The 15,847-nt window shown below is 39.0% G+C and overlaps 1 protein-coding gene across 4 annotated transcripts in view; it reads left to right on the top strand.

Annotated features, from left to right (window-relative positions):
- LDLRAD4 (low density lipoprotein receptor class A domain containing 4) overlaps positions 1-15,847 on the top strand; it is a 252,513-nt gene that overhangs the window by 204,307 nt on the left and 32,359 nt on the right. The window contains exon 1 of one of the 4 annotated variants that reach the window (XM_086682397.1): positions 15,078-15,306. The exons of the other annotated variants lie outside the window; for them this stretch is intronic. The gene's annotated coding sequence lies outside the window, so the exon portion shown is untranslated. Of the gene's footprint in view, positions 1-15,077; positions 15,307-15,847 lie in introns of those variants that run through there. 4 annotated transcript variants of the gene reach the window in all.

Here is a 15,847-nt window from a genome sequence, read left to right as displayed (position 1 = left end):
ATAAATTTCATATTAAAAAATAATAAAATGAAAAAAAGTCAGAAGGGAGAGAAGAAGCTCAGAGAAGGAGAAAGAGGGGTTTTGGAGAAAAGGAAAGGTGCCTTAAGAATTAAGGCCATCTCAGGTGAGGTAAATGAGGTGAAGGTGTGGTGGAAGGGAGTAAACTTAGCAAAAGGAGTGAAATCAAGTTTTGTCCTCTGTTTACTCACTGTAGAATTCCATTTCTTTTCTCTTGTAACAATTTTAAAATAATGCCATATAAATAAGAAAAAACTCTTTGGAGATTTCCTTGAGAATATCCAAGTCAATAATTTGTCTAGATTAAAGATTTTATTATATAAATTGGTTTGGTGTCAAAGATTTTGAGTTTCACCTTTAACATTACTAGGTAAATTAGAATAGGAATGAAGAGGTTTAAGTAAATCAGCCTTAGTTTTTTGTTTCTTTCTGAAGTCAGCTGCAATATGAAGGAATGATTCCAAAAGGATGTCTGTGTGTGTGTGTGTGTGTCTGTGTGTGTGTGTGTACATGAGTGCCTGCCAGCCTGAATATATAGAGAGAGGAAGACAGCAGACTGAATTTTTAAAATAAGGAAAATATAGCAGTAATCCAGTCTAGGACAGCATTTCTTAACCCTGGCTGCTAAAATCACCTGGGGGGCCTTAAAAATTACAGATGCCTAAGCCCACCTCTGGGGCTTCGATTTAGTCAGTTTGAGATGAGGCTTAGGTATTGGTATTTGTAAAATACCGAGGTGATAAAATCTGTAGCCAGTTGAGAGCAACTACTCTACAGAGTCTGTACAGAGTTGAATTCAAGGATAGTGAACAATGGAGCCAATATTGAACTCAGCTATCCCTTGTAAATGAGGCCAATGAGAACTCATGCGTGCTTTATAATTATATGCCACTTACACACATACTGCTTTATTTTTATCACACTCTTAGGGCATTTAGGGGTGAGGATGACCATTTTATAGATAAGGAAACTGAAGCTAAGGAAGGTTATGTGACTAATCCAAAATTACACACAATTTGCAGGTAGTGGGTCAGATTCTAGCCCAGTGTGCACGTGTTAGTCTTCTGAATTACAACCACAAACCTCAAAAAGACCTTCAATAGTGTTTTGTTAGTATGTTCTTGATGAAGAATGGAATTTTGAGAGAGATGATTTACCCTGTTTAATTGGGGAGGAATGAAATATTTGAATAGTCAGTTACTTTTTCACCCAGTGCCTTTCAAAGTTTTCAACCCTGACCAACAGTGAGAAATACATCTTCTATCAAAACCCAATGCAAACACAGGTACATACATTCAGAGCCCAAACACACCTTCTCATCATGCTTATCCTTATTATAGATAAACAAACCGTCTCACAGTGCTTACTTACCCTTGCTATTTGCACTCCGATATTTTCCATTCTATTCTATTTCTTTAAATGCTGGTTGCAGTCTACCGCCCTGACTGCCCTAATGGACTGTGACCCATGGCCTGAAAAACAGTAAATCTTCCCTTCTCTCTGATGCCAGAAAAAGGGTAACACCATTATTAGAAAAGTGAATGACCTGTCTTATACAGCTTTTATGGAAAGATCTGCTGTAGACCAAAGAATGAATATTGTTTGGTAGAGTGTATAGGAAATATTGTTACTTGCAAGCTTCGTCTCTTGATGCTATGTGGTCAACCAGGCTTTTTACCCTTTTAAGGAAAAATCTTACACAATGAAGAGTGTAGGTATGATTTTTCCAAGGCAGAATTATGAGTGTTGTTATCCCTTCAGTTTTTAATGTTGCCTTTAACTCTTGGAAGTCTGAGATGACAAATGGGGGTGTAAAAAAGTAAAACATATAATCTACAAGTATTTTAGAAGGAATTTGTAGTTTCTTGTAGAAGTCATGGTTCCTAGTTGGGGTGTAGAAGGAAGCAAAATCTTGGTGAAGTGATTCAGGTTCTAGCAATTTCTTATGAATTTGTTATCTGACTCACATTTGAAAACCTTATTATATTAAGTGACAGTCTGCATGTAGAAGTCTTTTTAAATATATGAAATACTATTTGCAAAATAATAGTATTTAAAATTTTCTAATTGCCTTTTTGTTGTTGCTGTTGTTATTGTTGTTTTCCAGTCTTGTGTTCCCAGCAAAATTGTGAGGTTTTTGCGAGCTGACCTAGGCATGGATTTCTCTTCTTCCTCACAGGGCTTTTGCCAGAGATGGTTACATATGAGACGCTCTGTGATCATTTGCCACAGGAAGGCTCAGCCTGCATCTAGGTGTCTGGCCTGTGGCCTAAGAATAGAGGAGTATGGGGATGGGAACATTGGGCAGCCTTTTAAAATGTTTCTTTTCTTCCCAAACATTCTTATATCCTGATTTTCCATCAACATCCTCATTTAGCATTTGCATATATTCATATGTGCACACCTGTATCTCCCCTCTTCACACAAGGGTATATGCCCATGAGCTCTCCTGGTGGGAATAGAACTTAAAGGAGGTGGCTCCTGGCTCAGTCCCTCTAGAGGCCCGTCTGCCACTCAGCTAACACTGCCAGCCACCATGGTGATTCCAGTTAATACTTATTCCAGTTAATACTGTTTAACTTCTACCCACCATGAACCACTGGCTAGCAAAGAAAACACTAATGTTGAAATACTAGTGAGGAGATTAAAAAATTATATTCACTCTGAAAATTTATCTCAATGTCTTGCTTAGATCTATATGGCTCATTATCCTGATAGATGTTTTTGGTTTTTTCAAAATTTAATGTTAAAGAAGAAAAATATACTGAAAATTATATTTTGGTTAGGTTTATATTCATTGAGAATAAGCATCATTCACACCTAGAAAGGTGCTTACAAACAATGACACAAAACAAAAATTACAAAAGCAAGCTCATTGATTATTAAAGCTGAAAATACAAAAATCATAAACTTTAGTATAGGTAGTTACATTAATCATAAAACAATTTCATTTCATAGTTTTTTTATTATTGAGATATAATTCACATACCATGTAATCCCCCACACACACTTAAAGTGACATGTAAGTATTTTTTAGTATATTCATAGAGTTGTGCAGTGATCACTACAATCAATGCATTTTTGTCACTCCAGAAAGAAACCTCATACCCATCAATGGTCATCCCCATTTTCTCCCAAGCACCCAGCTCTAGACCACCGCTAATCTACTTTTTGTCTCCATACATTTGCCAATTTTAGACATTTCATATAAATGGAATGATATAATATGTGGTCTTTTGTGGCAGGCTTATTTCACTTAGCATTATGCTTTCAAGGTTCATCCATGTGGTATAGCATGTATCAGGGCTTCATTTCTTTGTATAGTTAAATATCTGTGCTGACAGCTCAGAGCCTGGAGCCTGCTTCGGATTCTGTGCCTCCCTCTCTCTCTGCCCCTCCCCTGCTCATGCTCTGTCTCTCTCTGTCTCAAAAATAAATAAAACATTAAAAAACATGTTTTTAAATATCCACACTTTGTTTAGCCATTCATTTGTTGATGAACATTTGAGTTGTTTCTACTTTTTGGCTATTACGAGTGTTACTGCTGTGAACATTTGTATAGAAGTTTTTGTGTGGACATATATTTTCATTTCTCTTGTTTATGTACCTAGAGTAGAATTGCTGGGTCATATAATAAATGCATGATTAATGTTGAGGAACTGCCTGACTCTTGTCCACAGCAGCTACACCTTTTAACTTTCTCATCAACAATGTTTGAGGGTTTCCATTTCTCCATGTTCTCACCAATACTTGTTATTATCAATCTTTTGATTAGAGTCATCCTAGTGGGTGGGAAGTAGAATCTCACTGTGGTATTGATTTGCATTTCCCTGATGGCTAATGATGCTGAACATCTTTTTATGTGCTTGTTAGTCATTGTATATCTTTTTGGAAAATTGTCTGTATAGATCCTTTGTTCATTTTTTAATCAGATTGTCTTTTTATTATTGAGTTACAAAAATTCTTTATATACTCTAGATATATAACCAGACACATGATTTGTAAACATTTTCTCTCATTTTGTGGATTGTCTTTTCACTTTTTCTTAATGCACAAATTTTTAATTTTGTTAAAATACTTACTAGGTATCTGCTTTTATTGTTTGTGCTTTTGGTGCGATAGCTAAGAAGGCTTTGCCTAATTAAAGATCACAAAGATTTACTCCTATGGTTTTTTCTAAGAATTTTTTAATAGTTTTAGCTCTTAGGTTTAGATATTTCCAGGTGTGCGATTACCATTTGTTGGAAAGACTCTTCTTCCCCAGCAATTGGTCATGGCACTTTTGTCAAAAATGAACTGACTATAAATGTGAGGGTTTATTTCTGGACTCTCTATTCCATTGGTAATACTTAGCCTTGTGCCAGTACCACATTGTATGATTACCACATTGTTTGCATCTTTTGAGATGATCATATGGTTTTGTCCTTTATTTCATTGATATGGTGTATTACTTTAATTGATTTTTGGATGTTAAAATAACCCTGCAGTCCTGGAATAAATCCCAGTTCAGCATATATATTGCTGGAGTTTGGTTTGATGGTATCTTGTTGAGGATTTTTGCATCTGATTTTATAAGAGAAGTTTCTGTTCTTGTAATGTCTTTGTGCGATTTTGTTATCAGGGTAATATTTACCTCTTGGGATGAGTTGGGAAGGGTTCTCTGTCTTTCTGTTCTTTAGAAGAACTTGTGAAGAGTATTAATTCTTTAAATGTCTGGTAAAATTCAACAATAATGTCATTTGGGCCTGGGCTTTTCTTTGTGAGAATTTATAAAATTACTAATTCAATGTCTTTACTTGTTATACGTACATTCAGACTTTCTATTTCTTGTTAAATCAATTTTGGTAGTAGGGGCCTTTCTAGGAATTCTTCCATTATATCTAAGTTATCTAATTTGTTGACATACAGTTGTTCATGTTATTTCAATATAATACTTTTTATGTTTGCAAGATGGGTACACTGACATTGCCTCTTTTGTTCCTAATATTAGTAATTTTAGTCTTTTTTTCCCCCTTTTTTCTTTGTCAGTCTATTAAAGGTTTGTCAATTTTGTTGATCTTTTCAAAGAACCAAATTTTGGTTTTGTTGATTTTCTCTATTCTTTTTATATTTCATTATTTTCTGCTCTAATCTTTCTTATTCCCCTCCTTCTTCTTGCTTTAGGCTTAATTTGCTCCTAAATATTTCTTAATTTGATGTATGCCCTTTGGATAGTTTTCAGAGACTTTAAATAGTTAATTTTAAATAATCTTTGTTAGTTGCTTTCCTGGGGAGTGAGAACATGGATCTCCTTACTCCCCTATTTTAGAAGTGGCTTTTCCATAGTATGTTTTAAATATGTTCAATTTCAAACACATTATAATATATACTTGGATAAATCATGTTTTCCTTATGTAATTGACTAAAACTAAATTTTACGGCAAACATTTTTTTTATTTTTTATTTTTTTATTTATTTTTTAATTTTTAAAATATTTATTTATTTTTGGGAGACAGAGAGACAGAGCGCAAGCAGGGGAGGGGCAGAGAGAGAGGGAGACACAGAATCCAAAGCAGGCTCCAGGCTCCGAGCTGTCAGCACAGAGTCTGATGCAGGGCTTGAACCGACGAAATGTGGAATCATAACCTGGGCTGAAGTTGGATGCCTAACTGACTGAGCCACTCAGGCACCCTTACAAACATTTCTTTCAAAAAAAATTTTTTTTAACGTTTATTTATTGTTGAGAGACAGAGAGAAACAGAGCATGAGCATGGGAGGGGCAGAGAGAGAGGGAGACATAGAATCTGAAGCAGACAGCAGTCTCTCAGCTGTCAGCACAGAGCCCGATGCGGGGCTCGAACTCACAAACAGCGAGATCATGACCTTAGCCAAAGTCAGACGCTTAACCCACTGAGCTACCCAGGTGTCCCAAAACATTTCTTTTTAAATGGGCAATAGTAAGAACTTTTTCTTTATATTTTATAAATACTATTGAAAGATTTTATTCAAATGTATGTTTACTGTAAATTTTTAATAATATACTTCACAAAAAAATCCCTAGCATATCATACGAGTGATTTCATAAGTGTTATTACTTAGAAGAGCTTAAGATTTTTTCAAATGAATTAAAGTCCAGTTAAAAGTTGCTATTAAGTAAATTACAGTACAGGTGAAATGCAGATATTTTAAGAACCCTAAGGGTGGGCCTTGAAGGACTGAAGTGTGCAGAACACTGGAATTTGATTCCAGCAGTGAAGTGAGAGAACATCTGAGGACTGAGCCTTGATATGACTTACTAATGGCAGTCTCAGGCAACAGTAGAGGTCTCCTGACCAGCATTAGACCCTACCAGGAGGAGCTAAGGCTGAAGTGTTCTGAGGGCAGAATGACAACAGAGATAACCTACAGCCTAAGAGTTAGGAGCCATTTACCTGAAATCTGATCAAGGTTCTCTATATGCTATTTTATCTGTTTGAACTAAGACTCCCCAACAAGAGTATGTGTGACCAGATTGTACCCTGCAGCCAGCCTTGGCCAGGATTTCTGCCTTTAAGAGGAATAGATGGTAAATAGACAGTTTGGAAAGTTTTTCTGTTAGGCACATTACAGGGAAAAAATTGTAAAGGCATCTGCAATATTACAATTTCTGGCCCTTTAAATTAAAAAAAAAAAATTCTGTTTTATTTGTATAACCAAGATTGAGTCTCTGCCAGAAAACCATTCATCCTGTTTGAAAATTCCAAACATTTTTATTATTGCTACTCTATTTTATTGTATTCTATTGGTTTACTAATTTTGAGTGTTTATTATTGGGAATAACAGATTTGGTTAAGGTCACTTTTTATAAAAACAGGACCACATTTCCCCTTATCCACATAAAAGGCACTCTTGAGTGCCTACTCTCCTGACCATTTGGGTTTCTGTTTGTTTCATGGTGGTAAGATGTCCTCAAAGCCTAGTTGATCTTCATTATCTCTAGCTAATCAGGGGCCTCAAGCCCATTTCCTTGTGGTGATTTCATTGCCTTTGGAGAAAGATCCCTCATTTAAAAAAAATTTTTTTAATGTTTATTTATTTTTGAGAGAGACAGAGACAGAATGTGCGTGGGTTAGGGTCAGAGAGAGAGAGGGAGACACAGGATCGGAAGCAGGCTCCAGGCTCCGAGCTGTCAGCACAGAGCCCGACACTGGGCTCAAACTCAAGAGCTGTGAGATCATGACCTGAGCTGAAGTCGGACGCTCAACTGACTGAGCCACCCAGGCGCCCCAACATTCCTCATTTTAAACAAAGAAATCTGACTGACATTATAGTGGGCTTAAAAATTGTCTTTTAGTTTCAGTAATTTTCAATTCACAAATGAATAAGATATTAAGCTGAACAATTCCTTCAGGCACATTACTATTTTCAGTATTAGAATGGGTTCCAATATGAATCTCTAAATGAAGACGACATTTTAAATTAAAGAGAAAGGGTTATGGACATAATAAACTAGAGATAGAAAAAAAAAGGATGGGATGCTTTTTTTCCTGGAAAACTCTGATTTTTATCAATACTTACATTTATTTTTATTTACCTTTTTATACTACCAGTATAGAACCAGCCACTTCATCATTTCAGAGCCCAAGAAAAGGAAAGGGATAAAAGACAATAGCCTTAACTTACCAGAGAACTTGTTTGGTTTAACCTAAAGGAATAATTACCCAACGGTGCAATTAAGTTTGCTTCCAACAGTGTCTTCCTTGAGATGTGAAGACTTCCTTCTCAAATGGTAGAGTTAAATGGTCTCTGTGTTCTGTCAGCCCTTCCAAGAGCCTTGGTCTCAGAGAATTAATTCATTCCTCGAATCATTTAAATGGGGCTTATTGATCAAGTTCCTTCTAAAAAATAGGATTTGGCTGAGGAGTGTTCCTTGAACCAGTCACAGTTTGGGTTCTGATTAGTAGATAAGAGTAGATTCTGGAGTGAGACTTTCTGATCTAAGTCCTGGCACTGCCACTTAGCTGTGTGACGTTGGGCACAATGTTGGGCATGACCTCTCTGTGACTCAGTTCTCTCATCTGTAAAACTGGGATAAAAATCAGTACTCATTTCATATGGCACCTGTAAGGATTAAATGGCTTAATTAAATGAGTAAAATACTTTGGAATACTTCCTGGCACATAGTAAGTGCTATGTAAGTAGTAACTATTGTTATTACTTAGGTTAAAAACTCTTCCTTTTATAGGACCCTCATTTGTTTGTTTGTTCATTCATTCATTCATTCCTTCATTCACCTGCTCCTTGCTGAGCACTCTGCCAGTCACAGTACTTCACTAGCTCTTGCTCAGGATGAACTAGGGATGTCATGGACAGGACATTTCCTGGCTTCCTTTGTATCCTGTCTCTTCATGGTGACTGGTATATAATGAGTGCTCTGCTCTGACAGAAATGAGGATTGACCTCATGTTTTCAAAGTTGATCTGATACCAGAGAGCAGTGGTTCTTGTTTTTAAAGCATATGTGTGCTAGGCTTGTCTTAAAGTGCCAAGGATGAGAACTGAGTATAGTTATATAGATCTGATGTGATTTTGGATTAATTTGGATTTTAGCCTGTGATTTTTTTAGTGTTTGCCTTAGCATATGCTTTAAAACAGTAACTAAAACCCTGAAATGTGCTTTGACTTTTTCCCAACCTTTGGATAAATTAATGCTTTCACAAAAGCCAGGAACCTAAAGGTCTCAGAACTACCCAAACACATCGTAGAATTTATAAGCAAGACAAAGAGAAGCACCAGAGACGACAGCGTGCACCTCACCTCCACATTCAGATTGTCTAAGAAATGCTTGTGATTGCACAGGGACTTCTGCCTTCGAATCGTCAAGAATAATGATCATAACACTGTTCAGTAATTTAGCAATGACACACAGCAAGTATAGATGCCATGTACTGTGCCATATACTGTATAAGAATGCACAATGTTTGCCTGGAGTAGAGTGCTAATGAAAGTGGTATTTCCGGGGCGCCTGGGTTAGTCGGTTAAGCGTCCGACTTCAGCCAGGTCATGATCTCGCGGTCCGTGAGTTCGAGCCCCGCGTCGGGCTCTGGGCTGATGGCTCAGAGCCTGGAGCCTGTTTCCGATTCTGTGTCTCCCTCTCTCTCTGCCCCTCCCCCGTTCATGCTCTGTTTCTCTCTGTCCCACAAATAAATAAACGTTGAAAAAAAAAAAAAAATTAAAAAAAAAAAAAAAAAAAAAAAAAAAAAAAAAGAAAGTGGTATTTCCATCTCCAAGGGGCGGTTAAAGTTTTTATGGGGTTAAGAACTGGGAATAGAATCGTAGTATCTAGGATCTGAGTTGTAAACATCTTGAGCTTTTTTTTTTTTATGGTCTTCTCAGAAATAGGATGCGTTGTGAAGGTTATTCAGCCTTCTAGCTTTTGGAAGAAATTGAGAAATATATTTGAAAAGCAAAATTAAATATTGTTCTAAATAACCATATTGAATATTTTAAATTTTAAAATATTTGGTGTGTTTGTATATAGAATATATGCATATTTTACCTGAAATGTGAAGAGGCTAGAGTAGATCATTTCTACCACACCTTTAATGGGTACCCCACCTTGATGATGATGTGGCAGTTTTATGAAGGCACCATGAACAGGTCTTGTTGATAGGAAAACAGTTTGGGAGGTGTCAGCAGGTGACCGCTGAAAGAATGCATGCAACACAGGTGGAAAGCCGGTGGGGTATGTAGGTGGCTCAGGTGGTTAAGTGTCTGACTCTTGATTTTGGCTCAGATCACATCTCACTGTTTCTTGGGTTCGAGGCCTATGTCAGGCTTTGCACTGACAACGTGGAGCTTGCTTGGGATTCTCTCTCTCCCACTCTCTGTACCCCTCCCCAACTCAGGCTCGCTTGCTCTCTCTGCCCCCCCCCCCTCAAAATAATAAACTTCTAAAAAATCACTAAAAAAAAAAAAAAGAAGTGGAAAGCTGTTTCTGGAACCCAAGTGCCAGGACTCTACTTTCCTGGTATCTGGCTCTCTCAGGGAACAGAGAGGCCCAGGAGGACATGAGAGTCAGGCCAAGTTCATAGGAGTGGACTGACAGCATCTTCATAATTCTGCCTTTAAGAAGAGTCTGCTCATGGCACTTGAGTTTTCCCAGAAAGCAAAATTACAATTCTTTCTTAACATATATCCAGAAGTCCTCGGGGACTGCTGAAGTTTTTATGAGGCATGCCAAATATCCTAGAAATTGTATTCCAACACCAGAGACTCTTACCATAAGCTAGTTGGCTTCACCATTATTGTGAGCCCTGACAACACAGTCCACCTCTCCTGCTTTTTTCTAAGAGGTGTGGGTGGATCAGTAACAGCCTATTAGTACAGTGGGGAAGACAGCAGCAAACACCTGCCCTGTGGTGCTGGGCCTTGCCTTTAGCCCAGGAGGGCAGCATCATGATTTTACACAGATGTGCATACAAATCCATGCATGTTGAGTACCATTGTTTAAAATCATTGTTGAGTAGCAATCGCTTGGGCTCTAAACGGGAGACCTAGGTTCTACTCTCATTTCCTTTGTGTGGTGTGCACAAGTTATATATTCTTCAAGCCCCTGTTTGCTCATTTAATCTGAATGAGGAGTTTGAATTTGACCAAAGTTTCAGAAGAAACTTTGATGTGCAGATGAATCACCTAGGGATATGGTTCAAATGCAGACTCTGGTTCAGTAAAGTCCAAGGCAGGATCCAAGATGCTGTACTTGTAACCAGCTCCCAGGTGATGCTGATGCTGCTGTTCCTTGGATGAATTTGGGGGTAAGGGTTTAGATATGTCTTCTTATTCTGTCCGCCTTCTACCCTATGATACAGGTATTCTTGGCCTCACTTTACAGATGAGGAAACAGGGGCTTAGCTCAAGCTGACATGGTCAGATGGCAGGACTGGATCCCAAACTTGGGTCTAACTGGTCCCAGAAGTTAGCCACCATGAAAACTTTATATTTCCTTCCTTATTTTTTTTTTCCTGGGGCTTGAAAGAGTAACTGCAATTTTCAAAGGTATGTAACCTACTTGGTAGGGAGTAGCTTAGCCATTATGAAAATCTATATCACCATAAACACAAAATCATATATAATTCTTTTTTTCATTAGAAGAAAAAATATTATGGTGGCATAGATAAACTCCAAAGTCTTTTAATATAGGGAGTATTGTTGCATATTAGGAAGCTATTTTAAGGCTATTTAATTTAGACTAACTTATTTAATAAGCTTTTAATCCACCTTGTCAGCTTGCTAGCTCTATTATCATGTTGCATATTTTTATATTTGCTGACATTTCTACCAGATGATGCGGGTATCAAGCACTGTGGTTGGAACATATGCAGAGCATTCATATTTCTACATAAAAACCTATGTGTTGCAATTTTTAAGCACTAAGAATACATTAGTAAATTATTCCATGCTATAGGCTAATGTCCACAAATATCAAACTATTACTATGTTTTGAGTCTACAGGAGTCAGCGTTATTTTAAAATCCTCATTCATGACTTTAAATGTAGCAAACTTACTTAAAATGAACTGTTTTGTTTTCTAAAGGCCAAATTCCAGGGCTTAATTTTTATGTGGAAAACTTCACCTCAGAGCAGAATTTTACAGCATAGTCATAAACCTCAAAGAATAGGAATTTGTAATGGACAGAACCATTGATTCTTAACAGGAGTCACATTAACAGATATACAAGACACATAAAATGGTTCCAAGAGCCTCTGGCAACATTGAGATACAGAATCTTTAACATGGATTTGCAAGTTAGTGCCTTAAAGGAATCAAACAGTCAGGCTTTAAAAATCCAAGTATTGATCTGCTTGACATACTTTGGTTAGTTCAGGGGACTTTAGTTTGGATAATTCTAGGTTCACTGCCCATTAAGCAGAATGATGGATAGAGTGGGTAGGAGCTTCTGAGTCAAGCTTCCCAGGGTTCTGACCTGCAGCTTGCCTCTTAGCAGCCATTTGACCTTGGACAAAGTATTCACCCTCTCTGAACCTCAGCTTCTTCCCCTATAAAGTGGGAATAAGAAAACATGACATGAATGTAAAAGATACACGGTGCCTGAAAGTGCCCAGAACATAACAGTAGATCTTTAGAAATGTTTATAAATGCTAATTTTCTGCTATATAATCATTATAAAATATTCCTAACTCTCCAAATGATATTTATCTGTGAAAATTTCTGTTGTGAGTGGGATACCCTTTGAGGGTGGGAATATGGTGACGAGAGACAGCAGGGTATGACCAAGAAGCCCATGGTGATTAAATGCAAGGATTGGACCAGACAAGATGCTAACCCAGGTTATATGTGATAGAGAAAGATTCTGGTATAGCAGAGCACCCCTTTACCACCTAGAGGTATTTTGTGAGGCTAATGACCCCCTAGTAGCCCCTGAGCTAAAACCCCTGCCCTGTGCTGCCTCTTTTGGCCATTGAGGTCGCAGATGCTCCTAGTCGCTTCAGCTTGTCACATTCAGACCTGGCTGGAAGCCAGTCCGTAGAGCTTGGTTGTTCAATTTCTTAAATAAGTAACTACCTACATACACATAGCACCTAAGACAAGTTCAACCCTACAGTAAATGCTTGTCTGTCAGATTGCATTGAAGTTCCAGTATATTTCCTCCTAGGGTCTTGTAATCACTTAGTAAATATTTGTCAGATGAATTAATGAAATGAAGATCTTTATAGAGGAAACCTGAAGATGTTGATAGAGTGGGCTTATGGAGACAACAGCTCTTCAAGTCCTTGTTGCTATCAACAGACCCTGTGAAAATGTCTATCTTAGGCAACGCTTCCAAGGTCTCTGCTGTACTCAGGGAAACCACATACAGCTTTGGGACATTTTTTTTTAACTGCTAGTAAAAGCAGTTAGCCCATCAGAGTACTCATTTTAGAGATCCATATTTAAAGACCAGGAGGGAAGAAAGAATTCTTGAATGCAAATGGCTTTTACACTTTCCTACTTATGTGTTTTTATTCAGCAGACTAGTCTCTTCCCACACCCTTCTGCTGTGTGTACTGCCATTTTCTCTGAATTAAGGGAAGAGAAATATTGGCACTCATCAGTTAAAAGGCCCCAGCACAGTGATCCACATCCCATCAGCTAGAATTAGGTGTTTATCAGGACATAAACCCCTGGCTTCTGGGAACCCCTGGTCTGACCTCTGTGTTTTCTTCCTGAAGCACCCTCCCAGGCCAGTGCTTAAAAGAAAATAGAACAAAATCAAGACCACCACCTGGTGATTTAGCCTTGACAACCCTGTAGTGCATGCTGACGGGTGGTGACACGCTGGTGTTAATCAGGCAGCATGGCCAGCACACGTCAAACACAGCCCAGAGTGACTCTGGTAAACACCCACCTCAGCCAGCAGTGTGCCTGCTGTGCGGTTTGGGCATTGTTTTGAAAACAAACTCATCCATAAAGTCAAAAGCTTTTAAAGTGATTTTTAAATAGATTAAACATTGGGAACAATTGAACAGAATGAACAAGGAGCTTAATTAAGATTGACTCCCGTGGCTCAAATGCCCAGTGATAAGGAAGCCAGCCAAACAAAGTAAGTGTGTTAAGGCTGAGTGGAATACAATACAGCCATTAAAGGTGAAAAATATGCTGGGTTCTGGGTTGGTTTTTTTTTTTTTTTTTTTTTGATACATGAAATACGCATCTCAAATAATGTTAAACCCCAAAGTGGACTATTCACAGTCATTTCAAAATGCAGGTATATCCATTAACAAACGACAGAGCCAACTTTTTTAACATTGACTAATATTTTCATAATATTGACTAACTCCTTGATTTTCAAAAACAGACTTGCATGACAGTCATATGCAATCTTATGAATATTCCCTTTTAAGGACTTGATTTCGAGTGATCTTGTCACTCGTACCGAACTGACTAGAAAGTGCCATCCCCAGATGGCAAGGACCTGAGGTTGTAGTGACAAGGGAATGTCAAAGACCAGCAGAGCCAGTCTGAAGCCATAGTGTCTGAAGCTTGATGCTTTCTGATGCTGACTCTTCTCTGAGGAGGGTCCCCTGCCCTGGTGACCACACCCCAGCCCAGTTTCCTGAGCTTCACCCTCTTCATTCACCCAGCCAGTGACTCTGAAAAGAAATTAGGGAAAAGCAGAACAAGAAAGGAGAGTTATGTTTTAAATTTGGAAATTGCTCGAGAAAAATCAGGCTGTCTTGATTGGCACATGCAAATGTACGCAACTGTTAATTTTCCTGCTGAAATTCCCATTTCTTTTCTCCACATGAAATCTCTGAAAAATCTTCTTGATGGTTCTTTTGTTCCTTTCCTGCCTCCACCACCAGTAATTAAAACATGAAATAGTGGTGTCTTCTGGCCAACCTGAGGACGTGGTGGTGACATCAAGCCCAGAACACTGCTGTTAGCCCCAGGTGACATGCTGGGGCCGACAGCAGGGACAGGCTGCTGACGTAACTGTCTTCGTTTCTAATGCTGGTAGTAACCAACAGCGTTTAGTTTTGCTTTGACAACTCCTCCTACAGCCAAAACTATTGTTATGGCCCACATGTCATTGCTATTTATCCTAAATAAGGAAAAACAAAGGCTATTCTGGGCGCAGAGCAGTGCTTGTGGCTGGGGTTATTTGCAGTATTACTATGGCACTCTGCCCTTTTCACTGTGGCCACACTGATTTTTTATGAAAAGTGCTAGAGCAGACACACAGCCTTCCCTTAAGTCTCTTCACACAGCCCCAGGGCATCAGAATGCACCGGAGATGTCTTAACGCACATATGAAAAACCGTGTAGACCTCAGGGGAGACAGAGACCGTGCTTGCACAAAATGAACCAGGAAAAAGCTCCCTCCTGAGAGATGTCTCTGCTTTACCATTTGGACTCTTTAATTTCTGAACGTTGTAAACTCAAACTGCCTAGTAGTTAAGAATGAGAGTCCTGACTTTACAGCATTCTCTGTGGTATATTTTTGCTACCATGCATTGAGAAATAGAGGGGAGAGAAGTGAAGGGCTGACAGGGAAGCGAGAGTGGGAGGGGGAGACACTGAGTGTTTCCTGCTGTGGTTATGACTTTGCCAGTTGCTAGTGCACAGCTTAGCTGCAAGAGCCATGCGGACTGCTCCCATCAGTTAGAGACTCTGGGGAGAGGGGGACCCCAAGGATGGCCTGCAGCCTCGCTCCTGGCATGAGGGACGCTGTGGGCACTTCAAGCCAGGACGTGCTCTTAAAGCTGGATCCAGAGCAGAGAAGCATGAGTGGCTAAGAGTCCGTGCCTGTTTGCACGCGCTGCCTCGGTAAGCTCTCTCTCCATTTCTTCAACCTTGAAAGCTTCTAGCTGAGACCAAGGGAAGAAATATTGTGTTGAGATTTGTAGATCTCCCCCTTTTTGCTTTGTCTGGTTTGATATTTGCCTGTTAAAAAGATTATTGAATGCAGTGGAACAAGATGATCCGTTTAGCTGCATTCCGCTCGTCCGTATGTGTAACATGTCCCATGTGAGGCCAAACATGAGAAATGCAGACTAATCATTGCTGTATGTTGCTGAATACAACACTGGGTGTTCAGCTGCTCTCAGGATTTGAGACCCTGGACTTAATCTGCTCTGTGACACCACCGGCTTCCTACCACAGAGCTTCTGATTTCTGTGGATGGCAGTTGATAATTGATAGCCACAGTCTGCGGTCGGAGCCACAGCATTTGAGTCTAGCACCTGGGCTGGGCCCTGCTGATACAGTAGAGAGAGAGAGAGAGAGACAGACAGAAGCGCGCACACACGCGCGCACACACACACACACACACACACACACACACACACACCCCACGCTGGCTATAACT

This window comes from Puma concolor, chromosome D3 (assembly GCF_028749965.1).
Source record: "Puma concolor isolate L17-30 chromosome D3, mPumCon1.1.hap2, whole genome shotgun sequence".
Lineage (NCBI taxonomy): Eukaryota > Metazoa > Chordata > Mammalia > Carnivora > Felidae > Puma > Puma concolor.
This window is presented reverse-complemented; position numbering and strand designations above follow the sequence as displayed.